Here is a 12,308-nt window from a genome sequence, read left to right on the forward strand (position 1 = left end):
TGGCCATACTAATATGGCAGACGTGAGTACCGCTGCTTGCGGGCGTAAAAATGCATTTTTCCGCACCGCCTGATATCCTAATGGACCCCTAGGTTCGGAGATAGCCTCACTAGTGTGGGCCTTGGAGACAAAAACTAAATTACCTGTGCTTAACCCTGGATAGCTGGGCACAAAAAGCACCCAGGCTTAACTTAGAGGCAATGTGTAATGTATTTATGAAAGCACACAAATAACAACATAACACAAGACAAGAAAAGTCCCACACCAATTTAGAACAAGAGATTACATTTTAATAAATTATTTACACAAAATGACCAAAATCCAATCAGTAGAACTGGTGGAATGACAAGTTAAAAAAATGTTGTAAAAATTAGCACCTAAAAGATCAAAATGCCAACCTCAGGTATATGGTCGTGCGAGACCAGGTCAAAGTTGAAAAATATGGCCAACCCAGATAGAAAGTGTGTCAGATATAAGAAGTGAATTGGCCCGGTCAGTGCTTACCTTTGAAGAATTTTCTAGAGAGAGTAAGATAATAGAAACTAGTGACTACTGCATGTGAATGGGACCGAAAGCGTAAATTAATTTCATATAGTTTAGGCCAGAGGAGTTATTTATTGGAGAAAAGAGAAAGTAAAAAATGGTTGTAAATACCCCAGAGGAACTGACAACAGGTAAAAGTGGGAGGTAAAAATGCCCACCAATCTTTATGGTATTGGTTTCTCAGAACTCTATTGATAGGGATAAAGGCCAACATCGGGGTAAAGACCTGAAAAGGTTAGATCACTTTTGGTTTACATGCCTTTGTACTAGGTGTGGTGAACATTGCGAGTGAAATATAAAAAAGTACCTAAACTAGGAGTGAATCCATTCTGTGAAGTCCCATGCAATGCATCCACTTATAGTCACTTAGAGAATGTCTCTGGATGCAGGTACTCTCTCAAGCTGCCAGTAGAAATAATTTGTGCAACTAAAGTTCTCAGGAGGCGCAAGGTTCGAAGAAATCTCATAGGGTCATGGTCAGCAGGAATGAATTTTGCGTAGAGCCATGCAAGAGTGCAGCCGAACACAGTTGTGTGCCTTGTCTGTAAACTCTGCATGGGAAGCAGGGGGACGGTTGTCTATGAATGCTGGTAATCTGGAATGGCCCGGAGAGTGACCATTCAAAATTGTCCAATTTGATGTTTCATGCTTTAAGCCTGGAACTACAATTCATAGAATGGATTTTTTGTCCATTTTTTTATCTGCTCAAAGAACCAAACTAGTTAGGATAATTGTTTTGTATTTGTTGACAGGCATTAAATATAGGTTCCTATCTTCTAGCTATAAAATGTAGGGTCCAAATAAAGCAGTTGTTTACATTAAAGAATTTTGTGAAAACAGGGCCAACAATCACCAGAATAAAGCTAAAAGAGATGATAGGGATTACAGTTAAGACAAAAACTACACAAGAACATGTGTGCTACGTAGAAGAGAAAGGTTCCATCACCCCTTTTTTATCTATGTTGGGGAGCGAGGAACTCTTCCAAATATCAGCGTGGTTCCTGATCGTATGCAAAGACAAATTTTACGACTAATAATTGGAGGGAATCCTGCAATGAAATTCAAGGATCTTATCAAACTGATTTCATGTTCAATAAGTTATGTTTTTGTGGACTAAAAGACTAAAATGTGATCAATCTTTTTATGAGTATTTATTTTTTTAATTGGTTGTTTGTCTCCATTTATGACAATGATTTTAGGTAATCAAATGGCATATAGACATGGGAATGCAGAGGTCATCTGATTTGTTATTTTGTTTTATTTGTCAGATTTAAAAAAAACATTACAGCAGTATTGGGTAAAACCAAGATGAACAGGACAGTGTCAATGAGGCAGAAAAACAAGAATACAATAGCCAATATGGCCCCATGTATCCACTGTGGCCCCAAACCCTCAATCCACCAGAGTTGCACCTACACTCATCAAATTCTTGAATTGCCCTCAATGGGCTCACTGAATGCAATCGCTCCTTTCCCATCACTCTTTTCAGTTTAAAAATGTTCACTGGCAGAGGAAGTCCCTGTTGCCTCTGGATCTAGAAAAGCATCACATAGATCAATCCAAATAGCAAGGTCTTCTATTACTTTGTCATCTTGTCTACTCAGCCTCATATGAAACTCTTCAGCTACGGACCATTCCAATACATCTCAATCAAGGCATTTATAGAGCACACTACTACTTACCCGGAGGGTCTCAAGGCGCTTGGGGGTGGGGTGCCGCTACTGCTCGAACAGCCAGGTCTTGAGTTTCTTCCTGAAGGAGAGGTGGTCTTGGGTCAGGCGAAGGTCGGTCGAGAGGGTGTTCCAGGTCTTGGCGGCCAGGTAGGAGAAGGACCTTCCTCCTGTTATCGCTCTTCAGATGCGGGGGACGGCGGCGAGGGCGTGGTTGGTCGATCGGAGGTGGCGTTTGGGAGCGTAGAAGTTGAGGCGGTTGTTGAGGTAGCTCGGGCCTTGGTCGTGTAGGGCTTTGTGTGCGTTGGTGAGGAGACGGAAGGTGATTCTCTTGTTGACGGGGAGCCAGTGCAGGTCTCTCAGATGTCCGGAGATGTGGCTGCTCCGGGGGATGTCGAGGATGAGTCTGGCTGAGGCGTTCTGGATCCGCTGGAGTCTCTTCTGGAGCTTGGCGGTGGTTCCGGCGTAGAGGGCGTTGCCGTAGTCCAGTCGGCTGGTGACGAGGGCCTGGGTGATCGTCTTCCTGGTCTCGGTGGGGATCCACCGGAACATCTTCCGTAGCATGCGCAGGATGTTAAAACAGGACGCGGAGACGGCGTTGACTTGTCTGGTCATGGAGAGGGAGGAGTCCAGGATGAAGCCCAGGTTGCGTGCGTGGTCTGTCGGTTTGGGTGCGGTGCCCAGGGTGGGGGGCCACCCGGAGTCGTCCCAGGTGGAGGGCGAGGAGCCAAGGATGAGGACTTCCGTCTTGTCTGAGTTCAGTTTCAGGCGGCTGGTTGTCATCCACTCGGCTACGTCTTTCATCCCTTCGTGGAGGTTGGTCCTGGCGGCGGCGGGGTCGTTGGTCAGAGAGAGAATCAGCTGGGTGTCGTCGGCGTAGGAGATGATGTTGAGGTTGTGTTGGCGTCCGATGGCTGCAAGGGGGCTTATGTAGACGTTGAAGAGGGTGGGGCTGAGCGAGGAGCCCTGAGGAACGCCGCAGATGACTTCCGTGGCTGCAGATCTGAACAGTGGTAGGCGGACTCTCTGTGTCCTTCCAGCGAGGAAGGAGATGATCCACTCCAGTGCCTTCTCCCGGATTACAATGTTGCTGAGGCGCTGCACTAGGGTGCGGTGGCAGACAGTGTCGAACGCCGCGGAGAGGTCTAGGAGGATGAGGGCCGCTGTTTCACCGTTGTCCAGCAGGGCTCGGATGTCATCGGTGGCAGCGATGAGGGCGGTCTCGGTGCTGTGGTTGGATCGGAAGCCAGACTGTGAGGGGTCGAGGGATCCATTCGTCTCGAGGAAGGTGGCCAGCTGCTTGCTGACGGTCTTCGCGATGACTTTGGCTGGGAACAGGAGGAGCGAGATGGGGCGATAATTCTTGAGTTCGGTGGGGTCCGCTGTTGGTTTCTTTAGTAGAGCGCTGAGTGCGGCGTGCTTCCAGCTCTCAGGGAAGGTGGCGGTGTCGAAGAAGGAGTTGATGATGTCCCGCAGGTGGGGTGCGATGATAGCGTCGGCCTTGTTGAAGATGTGGTGGGGGCACGGGTCGGTCGGGGATCCGGAGTGGATAGAGTTCATCGTGCAGATGGTGTCTTCTGTGTTGATCTGGGTCCAGGTGCTGAGGGTGGTGGTGGGGGGCGTTGGTGCGGTCGTTGGGAGCGTTGTTTGTGGGCTGAAGCTGTTGTGTATGTCCGCGATCTTGTTGTGGAAGTAGGAGGCGAGGGAGTTGCAGAGGTCTTGCGACGGGGTGATGTCGTTGTTTCCGGCGTTGGGGTTGGAGAGCTCTTTCACGATGTTGAAAAGTTCCTTGCAGTTGTGTGCGTTGTTGTCCAGCCGGTCCTTGAATGCTGGTTTCTTGGTGGCGCGGATCAGTTGATGGTGCTTCCGGGTGGCGAGCTTGAGGGTGGTCATGTTGTCCGGTGTTGGCTCCCTTCTCCAGGCTTTCTCGAGGGCTCGGCAGTTTGCATCTCTGTGCAAACAATTAAAATCAGACACTCTCTGTCCCATCCAGGTAATTCAAATTCAGCACCTAGCCAGGACTAATGCCAGACGCAAAAATTGATATGACATTTTCTTGCCCATAGGTCATCTAATATTGCCTAATAGACAGCACTAAAGTGTGTTGCTAAATGGTATTTATATGTTTCTCTCCTATTAACTGGGACCATAATCCCTGCACTCCCGACACTGCCAGGCTAAGTGCAAGAAATAACCCCTTTTAACACCACATCTGGGGCAAGTGTCTGCACGGGAGGGGGTATGCGGTATAAGCCCTTAGGGGTGAGGTAGGTCCTGTTCAGAAAATTTAAGTGCACTAGCTTAAATATGTCATTACAGGAGACAGTTCGGGTGAAGTTTTTAACTCTAAACCAGCCTGCCTCAGCAAGTGGAGTGTCCAAGTGAATGTCCCAGGCAAGCTGCAAGCATGAGGGAGGGCTCACCAAATCAGAGCGCATGGCCTTGTATAACAACGTGATCAGGTGGTGGCCTGCGCCGTACGTCAGTAGGCCCCCAGAGTCTGTGAGGATGTGAGAGCAGCCAGAAAGGACTGCCAGGCTTTCCTGGCTACATTCGCCAATCCCACATGTTGTAAGAATTGGCCTGGCCCACGGGAGAAGGTGAGGTGTGCCTCAACGAAAGGGAGGAAATTCTCAGTTAAGTACAAGTCCCCAAGGGGTTCACATCCACTATCTCACCACATTTGAAAGGACATATTGTCCATCACTTGTTGTACAGGTTTCAGGATCCAAAGTGAGAGTTCTCATTGGAAGGGGTACATTTTAGTACAGTCATGACAAATTTATGCCAGGGTGTTGCGGTATGTCTGACTATTTGAGGGACGTCCTTTGCGAGTCCTGCACTCACCATTATGAGTTCAGGCAAATGGTCTGTCTCTAATCTACCAGCCAATAAGCAAATGTTCCATTTGTCGGTGGGGTCTAGCCAATGAGCCACATGTTGCAGTTGGGTGGCAAAATGATATAAATCAAGTTGTGGGGTCTCTAGACCTCCCTCGTCCTAATGTCTTGTCAGTGTCACCAGGGCCACTCTACTACGCCTTCCCACCCAAAGAAGAGATCTACATGGCCCGCTTGCAACCATCCTCAGAAACCACAGTCTCGGCATCGTCTCCTACAACAACCACACCCAGCTGATTCTCTTCCTCACCAACAAACCCACAGCCATCAAGAACAACTTTCACATCAGATTGAAGGCAATTGCCACTTGAATAAAGGATGGATGCCTCAAGCTCAATGCAGACAATACCAAAGTCCTCAACCTGGGCCACACCTACTCCACATGGAATGACTCCTGGTGGGCCGAAGCACACTGAGCCCCTGCACCCATGGCCCATGCACAAATCCTTCTCCATCGCCCTGGACTTTCTTACTCTCAGTTAACTGCCAGATCAAAGCCGTCTCATCCTGCTTCCAAACGCTCCACCTGCTCTGGAAAATCTTCAAATGGATCCCCGCTGAGTCCAGGAAAACGGTCACACACGCACTTGTCAGCAGCAGACTTGAGTACTTGACTACCGCAATGCACGCTACGCCGGCACCACGCACAAACTCCAAAGGAAGCTGCAATACATCCAAAATGCCTCTGCCAGACTCATCCTGTACATCCCCTGCAGGAGCTCCATCACCGGCCACATGAGAGATCTTCAATGGCTTGCGGTCAACAAAAGGATCACCTACAAACTCCTCAAACACTCCAAGAAAGACCTCCACAATGCCAGACCAGCATACCCCAACCACTGCCTCTTCTTCCACACTGCCATCAGACATCTCCGCTCCACCATCAGGCCCTGGCCACCATCCCACAGGACCACTGCTGGAGCAACATCCTTCTCCTACCTTGCTGCAATCTCCATCTCTGCCTCAATTCTGGGTAGACCTCAAGACTTTTCTCTAAGACCCAGCAGCAGATCTACCCTCCCTCAGAACCTTTAGACCCTGATTGGTGAGTAGTCGAGCTTTACAAGAACACAGATTGATTGAGATATAATGATTGAGTCTAATTGCCGGAAAAACCTAGATGGTATAGGTGAAAAGAAATTATGCAGTATGTACAGACATCTGGGGAGTAAAACCATCTTGCCTGTAGCCAAATGGTCTATGAATGAGATAGGTAACATGTTCCAAAAGAGGACAGATGACTTAAGACCCTCAACTACATGGTTAACATTCAAGGGAAGCTGATTTTTCCAGGTGTGCATGACTTTTATTCCCAAGTAGCAAAACTGTTCCATCTCTCATCTCAGGCCCACGGCCGGTAACTGATCAATTGGTGTCCCTGCCAGTGAAGCGTGGGGGAACACCAGTGATTTGACCATGTTAAGTCCTATATGTTCCTGAATACCTCTAGCATGTGAAGCAGCTTAGAGACTGCTTCACATGGAAAGGTCAAATAAAACTAGGCATTGTATGCATATACGGATATTACGCGGCATATGTTGCCCAATCAGATCCCCCTCTCCCATAATTCCCTAGGCACCCAAAATGCCAGTGGCTACATCTTCAATGAGAACAGGAGGAGGGAAAGTGGCCAACCTTGACTTGTTCCCAGACCTAATAATCATGAGTCTGAGCAAAAATGTCCCACAGAACTGAGGGCTAAAAACCATAACACGCAAGACTTCGAGTAACTATCCCCGGTCAATAGTGTCAAACCACTTCTGCATGTCGATGGAGACCTGCGCCATTTCCTCTTCTTTTGTTGGCCCTCGTGTAGTAAATAGGAAAGTAGACTCAAATTCTCACCCTAATCTTATAACCAAGAATGAAGCCACTTTAATCCTAATGCACAAGATGTGGCATATATGCAGTTAAACAAAACAAATACTTTTACACTTATCGATGATGAATATGGAAGATGGCTCTCCAAAGTAAAAGTGAAAAAAAGAGTTTCTATCCTTTTTCTTGGTGAACAGTGTTGGCGTCACATTTTTACTGTGATCTATATTTTCCACCCAAAAACGAATGATGTTGTTGTGAAAAGTAGATGTGAAAAAACCCTGTTCATGTACTGTATTGAATTTATTCATGCATACTTCTAGTTTAATTTTTCCAACCAACAGAATGAATTTATACCTGTTATGCAATGCCCTTCTTCTTGGCTATTCTTCTTTTGAAAGAATAAATGTATGTTCAAAGCAATACATATATCATTTTGCATAAAATATGATTGCATCCATATGCTATTGAAGTGCCATTTTGATGTAAGAAAGGTTTCTTCCATCGAAAGTGATTGTTCTTTTGTGTCAGCTGCATCAATTCTAATTTGAAAGTCTGATTTGCCTCTTCGACTGTCTTCCTGATCACATTCCATTTACAGGCTTTAATGCCTTCCCCTTGACAGATCTCATTTAAAGAACACATTAGTCTTCCTCATGTATCCAGTATAAGTGTTTGTAATCTCAAAAGGAAATGTCTAGCATTCTTATATATGGTTACATACTTCTTACTATTAATTGTAGAAATATGTCAGAGCTTTGCAATATGGCCTGCACTGAAGATTCTGTTGGTGTAAACTGTGTATAATCCATAGATTAAATTAATTGGCACTTGTTGTTGCCACTTAGAATGAAAATCTAAAATGCATCCTTTACTCAGCACTGTACAATACACATTTCAGACCCACTTTAAAACTCACCACTCTTGTATGTACTTGATCATTTATGTGTTCTTCACCTTACATTACACTTATCTACAATCATTCGGTCAGCATCCCTCATCTGTTCCTTTCAAAATTCTACTTCTATATTTTTTAAATTTTATCTTTTTGGCTGTGATGATTGTCTATTTTTTTGGACTTTAAAGGATAATTTAATCATTTCTAGGACCAGAAAGGATAAGATAGGTGCAGAATACCTCCACGGCTTTATTATTTGTTGGTGGTCCGATACTTTTATCTTGCCTAACTTGTGATTAGGAACAGGTGAACATTTTGTGTCTGATAAATTGTAATTTAAACACCTCTTTAATGGTAAAGTCGTATTTTAAGTTACAATATTGAATTGCAGCTTTTAGAAAGTTGGGAGAACAGGAAAGGCTTGGGTCCTATCACTATCAGGCCTAGACCACACCAACATTGTCAAAGGGGTATACAGCCTCATGGAACTCTCGTTGGCTATAGCCTTCAGCCTTGTCAAGCTGGAGATTTTTGATTTCCAAAATAGAGACTAAGGTCAAACATGGAAAACTTCACTGCAACCTTTTCCAGTATCTCCACGACAATGAGGCCTCTTTCTCAGACACCACCTCCAGCCTTGTACCAGTGAACTTCAATCTGCTCAGAGACTTTTTCCTCAAATTTCTTCAGTCTGAAGGAAAGCGCCAAATGAGGCACAACCCATTTATTTTATTTTATCTGACTCGTGCTCCACCGCAGTTGGCCATATCTTTTGACAGTGACCCAGTCTTGAGCGACTAGATTTCCGTATGTTGAACCTGGCCCTTTTTGTAGGGTCACCCGTAAATGTTTTGCCTTCAGTCCTCCTACTTTTACTAAATAGGCTTTTGTTGGCCTTGGCACTCTGTGCACTTTACCCCTGCTGACCAGTGCTAAAGTGCTTGTGCTTCACTACTCTAAACATGGTCAAACTGGATTACACGCAATTGGCATATTTATTTACTTAAGTCCCTGGTAAAGGGGTTCTATATGTGTCCACTGCCTGTAACTTAAATACTACTAGTGGGCCTGAATATAAAGGAACAGTGGTCCTTCATCAAAACATACAGCAATAATAATATAATAGGGATACAATGATGCTTATATATGTTGTCCAATAGACTGTATTAAATAATTTATTTGCATAAATATCACACAAATAGGTGTGAGAAATAACACAAATGAAAAAAACTGTCAAGTATGACTTAAAGGTTCAGGCATATGCCTTCACAATCCAAGATGGTAAGACTCACAACAAATACAAATGAAAAACAATCAATATGACTTAAAATGCTCCGGCATATACCTTCACAAACCAAGATGGCAAGACTGACTCTCAGTGCATTCATCTGACATTATAGGACTGATAAAAGAGTGCATATTGCAACAGAGTGTTCAAAAGTATACTTAACTCTTGATTTCCTGGGTTTACTATATGCAACACATGGTATTGCCATTAGTAATTAATTAGAGCCTTATTAACAGCAATAGCTGAATACATCAAAGAATAAATTCCATTATAATGAATTGCAATATTTTCCATCTTGAACTGTAAATTGTATCAAAATAGTAGGTACTGGTAAAGCACATTGATATATATTGTTGGTCCCTTTAATAGTCGGTGAAAGTATTCATCAGAATATAATCAAATTCACAGCAACTTCACCATTTAAGGTTGGCAAAAACAGAAGCATGGAAATTACATCTTCCTGAAGTATGGGCACCCACAGCATTCTCCTTATCCTCATCAGGCATCTTTGTTCAGCTATGCCATGGAGAGATTCCAGGCTATCCATGTTAAGGTAAGGGTGCAAGGCATGGCTTCGGCCAGTGATAATCAAAGTATGGCCCAGGGGCCTTGTGCGGCCCTCCTGATCTTTACATGCGGCCACTGCTCAACAGTAGCACTGGGCTGATGTTTACTCAACTCAGCACTAACCTTAAAAAGAAGCAGGCACACATGTATTTAAAGGTTAATTAAAGTTAAAGTAAGGAAGTAATCAGGGTGTCCTGCACCGCTTAACATTAGAAAAACCATCATTTTTATAGACACTTTGCAGAAACGTATAATAAAGTCTCTTCAAAATTCAAAAAGCGTATTTCGTTAACATGAGAAGTGTTTTCCATTAGTGCATCAGACTTTATCAGTGCATTGAGAAGCATTTTTTTACAGTCATAGTTTTAGAAACATTCCTCCCTACCCCACTCCCCACCCTGACAACAATGCCAATAGTGAACTATGAGGCTAGTCAGTTCCATGTGCACTCTTTGAGTAGCCTGGGTTGATATTATACATGATATTATACATGAACAACATTATAGTTTATTAGAACATTGGAATGTTGGGAGCTCCATTGAAAACAATGGAGTGCTCCAGGCTTATAATGGCTGGTATAAGGCTGGAGCTCCAACATTCCAATGTTTCTTTGTTCACAGCTCTGGCTGTGAACAAAGGCTTCAGGGAACCTGAGGGGATTCCAATCCCCTCACGCTTCCAAAAGGCTTTCTTTTTTTTGTTAGAACATTCTGTCCTCTAGTGACAGAATGTTCTAATAGCCTTATAGCCCTTCGTAGATGGGCTATACCGCTATTAAGGTCCCTCTCCCTTGTTAAAGGCCCTCGCCTTCGGCTCGGGGCCTTCTAACGCTGGAGAGGGCCTTTAATAGCCGGTATAGCCCTCTACGGCGGGCTATAAGGCTATATTAGAACATTGGAATGTTGGTAGCTACATTGAAAACAATGGAGTGCTTTGGGCTTATAATGGCTGGTATAAGCCTGGAGCTCCAACATCTAATGTTTCTTTGTTCACAGCTCTGGCTGTGAACAAAGGGTTCAGGGAGCCTGAGGGGATTCAAATCCCCTCACGCTCCCAAAAGGCTTTGTTTTTTTTATTAGAACATTGGGTCCTCTAGTAACAGAATGTTCTAATAGCCTTATAGCCCTTTGTAGATGGGCTATACCGCTATTACAGTTCCTCTCCCTTGTTAAAGGCTCTCCCCTTCGGCTCAGGGCCTTTAACGCTGGACAGGGCCTTTAATAGCCGGTATAGCCCTCTATGGCGGGCTATAAGGCTATATTAAATTAAACACAGGAGAAGGTTATGAACAGTGCACATCTCAAAGTCATGAATTTGATGGTTCTCTTATTTGTGGTAGTGAAGAGAAAGGAGGGAAAGCTAAATAAACCAATTGCCTAGGATCACACAATTTGGCGAAGTGGAGAAACTTGGATTAATCCCAGGTTTTCTGGTTTCCCATGTTCAATTTAGCCACTAGATGAATAAATGTTTTTCTTCTCCCTACGCCACCTTAACACCAACTTCCATTCTTCTCCCCCTACCTACCTTCCAACCCCTGCCTGCCACCCTGCTGGCATTAATGCAGCTCTCTGTCACATCGCAGGCTAAATTTGTTTCTGGGAAAATGGTTATGAGTACTCATGTGATAGTAGAAACAATTGGCAAAACAAGGATGAAGTTAGGGTGGGTATTCCACCGTGGGTGAGTTTAGGCAGTGTTTGGGATTCTGCTGATTTAGGAGGCAGCTCAGAGGCCACTGAACGCAAACTCTTGGAATAGAACTTTGATACCGCTGCTGGCAGGTGTAGATGAGTTAGGGCTACCTCGGTTTGATCCTCAATAATCAAGCACAGGCACACTGCAGGTCCAGTGGATTTGTTACTTTTTTCGCACCCATAAAGCACACAGCCAGGCACAGAAGGAAAATGAACTCTCAGCTTTAAAGAGTGTCAACTGCTGTCTTGTTCACTTGTATTATTTTTCACAGACATTGAAAGTTGCCCAATTCAACGGGCTTTGAGGAGACATCTCTCAGATATATTAGTTACAGCCACCTACAATTAAAAGTTCATCCTGGTGTACATAACCTTAGCTCTGACCTATTTTAGGCCTCACTCCTTTTACCACAATGGCTATTAGTGGATATGTGTTCCTTTTTACGGATGCAAAGTGATTTAGGGAGGTATCATACATATCTTAGCTGTCAGAAGAGACCAAAACCAACGCACAGGTAATGTAAATCATTTGAGGGTTTACATAAGCACAGATGTAACTTCTTATATCCAAAGGAAAATTACAAAGTTAAGCATAAATTGACTATAGACATGTAGTTTTAATTAATAAAATTGGTTTTTAAAATTCCTTTGTATCCATTTCATTTTTGATTATTTACTTCTTTACACATGTGTAAAGATTTATAAAATTACTATAATGAATAAAAATCAATGTATCCATCAAATTTTGAAATTGTGGGCACTTGCTTACACTACACTTTGACCAGGTGTAGTGTTATAGTGTTTTTATAATTGATCAGTGTTAATGATGATGGATCATTCTATCTATCTTGAAAGTATTGCCCATCATATTTTGAAGCAGGAAAATAAAGACTATACAACTTTTAATGGATCTGTGGAATAATTGAC

Source organism: Lissotriton vulgaris, chromosome 2_1, assembly GCF_964263255.1.
Source record: "Lissotriton vulgaris chromosome 2_1, aLisVul1.2, whole genome shotgun sequence".
NCBI lineage: Eukaryota > Metazoa > Chordata > Amphibia > Caudata > Salamandridae > Lissotriton > Lissotriton vulgaris.